Source organism: Petaurus breviceps, unplaced genomic scaffold (genome assembly GCF_028583685.1).
Source record: "Petaurus breviceps papuanus isolate PSGF00001 unplaced genomic scaffold, PetGlider_PUasm1.0 186, whole genome shotgun sequence".
Lineage (NCBI taxonomy): Eukaryota > Metazoa > Chordata > Mammalia > Diprotodontia > Petauridae > Petaurus > Petaurus breviceps.
The window spans coordinates 42155728-42161318 of record NW_027185798.1 but is presented as its reverse complement, the minus strand read 5'-3'; positions in this window follow the sequence as shown (position 1 = coordinate 42161318).

The window sequence follows — 5591 nt, the reverse complement described above, 5'->3', positions numbered from 1 at the left end:
CAGGGTTCTTTCTGGTATTAGCTCTGGGTCTAGCACGCCCTCTTTCCTTTCTCTCAGCCTTGACATCCCCAAAGCCTGTGGTTACTGTCTCCTGGCCCTGCCAAGCCCTCTCTGTCTCTGTCTCTTTTTCTTTCTGCCTGTTCCCAAACAGCAAAGCTCCCAAGCCTCCCAGGCACGTGTCCTAGGGAAGCTCATCCGGCTGTTCCATTGGCCTGTGGTGCCGAGCTTAGCACAGAATCCTGGTTTCCCATTCACAATTTGCTTGGCAGAATAAACAGTGTGAGTGCTGGACTGCTGGGGGCCGGGGGCAGGCAGCCTTCCTTTTCAGAAATGGGGGGTTGGGAGGCGAGAGGTGGAGAAGGGGGTTGTGTCCGTTACACCAGTGAGGTTGTGAATGCTAATAATCATTCCTCTCTAAACCTCAATTCTACAAGACCTGAGTCCCTGTGGGACTGTCTATTGAAATTCTACAGGGAGAGTATTACTCTTCTCACTGTTTCTTTTATAAATTATTTCCTGGATTTAATAGCTTGGGTTGCTGAACAGATTTACAGAAGGAGGAGGGTGGAGGGAGTAGCAAGTGATTTGTCTGGCCCTTGGCAACCCAAGTGTGGAGTTTTAGAGATATTAGCGAGGGGATTTCTGGGAGTACTTAGTTCAGGGGTAGGTTCTCCTCAAAGACTTTTGGACGGATTCCAATGATGCCAGGTCACTAGCAGAGTGTTCAGGGGTGACATTTCATGAGAACTTCCTCTTTCCCTGTCCCTGCTGGAAAGGCATGGGATCCCCCCACAGTCCCCTGGATTCCCTTCCCTACCCCCAGGTAAATCTGGGAACTTCCACAAGACATTGAATTTTTTTCTTTTTCCTTTTCCTTTTCTCTTATTTTTCAATTAACAAGCAAATATTTGCTCTCCCTCCCTCCTTGCCCCCAGTTTTTTTTGTTTGTTTTTGCATTTTGAAGGGCAATTGGGGTTAAGTAACTTGCCTAAGGTCACACGGCTAGTTTGTGTGTGTGTGTGTGTGTTGGGGGGGGTTGGTAAGTGTCTGAGGCCAGAACCGAACTCTGACTCTGGGGTCGGCGCTTTACTCACTGTACCACCTAGCAGCCCCTTGCCCCCAGTTTAAAAATAAAATAGCATCCTTTTAATAATATAAATAAAATAAATTGCACTTATGGACACAGACTTTTAGAATGTCAGAGGTCATCTAGTCTAACCACCTCATTTTATTGATAAAAAAAAAGAGAGGAGTGACCGACCCCCAGGACTCCTAATCTTTCCCTTCTCTGCCCGACTCTTTCCACCAAGCCAAGCTATCTTCCCACTATGGAGGTAAGATCACCTGAGCTGTTACTGTCATGAGTTCAAGGTCATTTTCTTGATTTTCCTTTGTAGCTGCTATGGTACAGGGGCAGGGAACCTACAGCCTTAGGGTTTGTTCTGTGAAGTTTGGATTCAGTCAAATGACTGCACTTGAGGACCTAGAGGTCTGTATGTGACCTCAAGGCTGCAGGTTCCACACTCCTGGTATAGAAGAAAGAGAATTGACTTTGGAGGGAGCAGAGTTGAGTTCCAATTCTAAATCTGACACCAGTTAATGTGATCTTGGTTCAAGGGGAGTTTGAAGGCCTTACTTCTAGTTCTAGAAAGGGAAGAAGCTGAGGAGTAGGAAGTCAGAGCTAAAGAGCATGCAGAAGGACAGATGTTGGCACTCAGGAGAAGTTAGTAGGGCATGAGTCTTGAAATGTTACATGCAAGGGCCTCTTGGTAACATTGAACATCTTTTGTGTCCGTTCCCCGATTCTGTTCACATGGCCACCATCTTAATTTAAGTCCTCATCACCTCTTAGCTGGATTATTGCAATAGTTTCCTAATTTGTCTCCCCAATTCCAATCTCTCCATTCTCCATTCTATCCTTCACATAGTTGTCAGAGCCATCTTCCTAAAGTCTAACCTGACTATACCATCCCCTTGCTCAAGAATCTGCACTGGTTCCCTAGTTGTCTCTAGGGTAAAGCATCAGCTCCTTAGCTTGACAATTAAGGCTCTTTACAACCTAATTCCATGCTCTGCCTCTCTGCTTTTGTATAAGATATTCTCCATGGCTGGAATCCACTCCCTTCCTGTCTCTGTTTCATAGAATTCCTAGTTTCCTTCAAGGTTGAGTTCATGTACCATCTCCTGTAGATGGGAAGCTTTTCCTAAGTCTTTTCTCCTTCCTCTTCAAATGATCATGAATATACTTTCATGAATACATGTATGTGAATATACATATTCATATGTTCTACTTTCATGTCCATGAATTCTAAAATTCTTTCATTTGATCAATTTTTAATCATTATATTTCTACCTTTTATTTATTACCCATAACACTGTTCTTTATCTTTTCTTCAATCACTCCATCTTCTAGGGCTCTTCCCAGATTATCACCCCAAACATTTACTTCATACTCTTTCATTACTAGCTCTGATACTACCTATGTGACCTTGGACAAGTCTCTTAACCTCTCTGGCTCTCAATTTCTTCCTCTGTAAAATGAGGAGGTTGGAGCAGACTCTCTCTAGGGTCCCTTCAAGTCTGAAATTTGTGATTATATGGTCATAAATTAGAACTCATTATCTCTGATAATTGCACAGTCTCAAGCTTTGAAATTTCACCTCTTTCCACCTCCACTTTCCATCTCACTCACTCACTCACTCATCCTAAACCTGTTCTTCACTTTTATCCTGAGTTTCAGTAAATCCATGCCTATTCTCCCAATCCATTTCCCCCAGTGCCTTCACTTGCTTCCATATCCATCCTTGACCTCACTACCTGCCATTTGAATGTTTCACTAGCTACTACTCTAAAATTCCTTGCTTCCCCTCATCATCCATTGTTGCTGATTTGGATTTTGTAATACATCCTTGGTCAACTTTCTCTTATTTGATTTCCCAGCTCTTGCTTCAGGGATGTTGAGTGGGGCTTGAAAAAGTCACAATCTGAGCTGACATCACTTACTACAAACTCATAGCATATAGCCTCCTTAGGCCCTTCACTGCTTGGCTACACTGGGCTTAATACCATGGGTCAACTGTGGTCTTACCATTTGAGGGTGTTTGGTGGGGGATCCAGGCTGGGAGCTTATTCCCCTCTGGGCTGTACTGCTTCAACACCATGACCCCACAGGTACTTTTATTGTCACACCCACTGATTTCAATTTCCTTTTTGATATTGTCTTCCTCAATTAGAAGGTTAGTTTTCTTTTCCTTTCTGGAGGGAGGAAGGTAGGGCAATTGGGGTTAAGTGACTTGCCCAAGGTCACAGGCTAGTTTTTGTATTAAGTGTCTGAGGTCGGATTTGAACTCAGGTCCTCCTGACTCCAGGGTCAGTGCTCACTGTGCCACCTAGCTGCCCCAGAAGGTCAGCTTTTTTTATAGATCTAGAAAAAATAATAACAAAATTCATATGGAAGTACAAAAGGTCAGGAACATCAAGGGAATTAATGAAAAAATCCAGAGGAAGGTGACCTAGCCATGCAAAATCTAAAACTACATTATAAAGTGGCAATCATTGAAACTATTTGGTACTGGTTGAGAAATAGAGTGGTGGACCAGTGGAATAGGTTAGGTACATAAGACACAGTAGTCAATGACTATAGTAATCTACTATTTGATAAACCCAAAGGTTCCAGCTTCTGGGATAAGAACTCATTACTTGACAAAAACTCCTGGGAAAACTAGAAGATAGCATGGCAAAAACTAGGCATAGACCAATATCTCACACCTTATACCAAGATAAGATTGAAATGGCTACATGATTTACACATAAGGGGTGAAGCCATAATAAGCAGCTTTGCAGAGCAAGGCATAGTTTACCTGTCAGAATTATGGAGAAGAGAATAATTTATCACCAAACAAAGAGATAGAGAACATTATGAAATAAAAAAATGGATAATATGATTGAATTAAATTTAAAAGCTTTTGCACAAACAAAGCCAATGCAACGAAGATTAGAAGGAAATAAAAAAGCTGGGAAACGATTTTTATAGCCAATGTTTCTTATAAAGGTCTCATTTCTAAAATATATAGAGAACTGAATCAAATTTATAAGAATACAAGTCATTCCCCAATTGATAAATGGTCAAAGGATATGAATAGGCAGTTTTCAGATGAAGAAATTAAAGCTATCTATAATCATATGAAAAAATGCTCTAAATTACTGCTGATTTGAAAAATGCAAATTAAAACAACTCTGAGGTACCACCTCATACCTATCAGATTGGCTAATATGACAGAAAAGGAAAATGATAAATGTTGGAGATGACGTGGGAAAATTGGAACACTAATGAATTGTTGATAGAGTTGTGAACCGATACAACTATTCTGAAGAGCAATTTGGAATTGTGCCCAAAGGGCTATCCAGCAATACCATTACTAGGTCTGTATCCCAAAGACATCATAAAAAAGGGAAAAGGATCTATGTACAAAAATATTTATAGCAGCTCTTTTTGGGGTGGCAAAGAAGTGGAAATCGAGAGAATGACAATCGATTGGGGAATGGCTAAACAAGTTGTGGTTTATGAATATAATGGAATACTATTGTGCTATAAGAAATGATGAGCAGGTAGATTTCAGAAAAACCTGGAAAGACTTAGATGAACTGATTCTGAGGGAAATTAGCAGAACCAAGAGCACATTGTATGCAGTAACAGAAACATTGTGCAATGATCAATTATGATAGACTTAGCACTTCTTGGCAATACAATGATTTAAGACAATTCCAAGACTCATAATAGAAAAATGCTGTCCACATCCAGAGAAAAAACTATAGAGTCTGAATGCAGATAGAACCATACTATTTTTACTTTTTTTGTTTTTTTCTTTCTCATGGTTTTTCCCTTTTGTTCTGATTCTTCTTTCACAACATGACTAACGTGGAAATACGTTTAATATGATTGTACATGTATAATCTATATCAAATTGCTTGCTGTCTTGGGGAGTGGGAAAGGAAGGGAGAAAAATTTGGAACTCAAAATCTCATAAAAGTGAATGTTGAAAATTATCTTTACATGTATTTGTAAAAAATAAAATACTATAAAGTGGGAAAAAATAAAATAAAATAATAAAATCATGTATGGGGGAGGGAGGAGCTGGAAAGAAACCCATGAAATGCCTGGAGCTTTCTTAGCAACTAGGAGCTGTGCTGTGTTTAAGCTACTGCTATTAAATGCGGTTAATGGAAAAAATTTTTTAAAATATATAATAAATTCAATACATTGTTTCCAAAGCTAAAAAATGTCAACTCCTTGTTGCTTGTATTTATTTAAGTGCTTAGCACATAGTAAATGATTAATAAATGCTTGAGGCTCCCCGTTGCTTCTAAGATCCAAATACAAAATTCTCTCTTTGGCTTATAAAGCTTTCCATAACCTGGACCCTCTTAATCTTTCAGGTCTTCTTACCTGTTATAGCCCCCATCTATTCTGTGATCCAGTGACACTGGCCTCCACATTATTCCTTTTTCTCCACACTCCATCAACTGACTCCAAATAGTTTCCCTGGCTCTCCCCTGTGCCTGGAACTAACTCTGTGTCTCTGTGTCTCTGT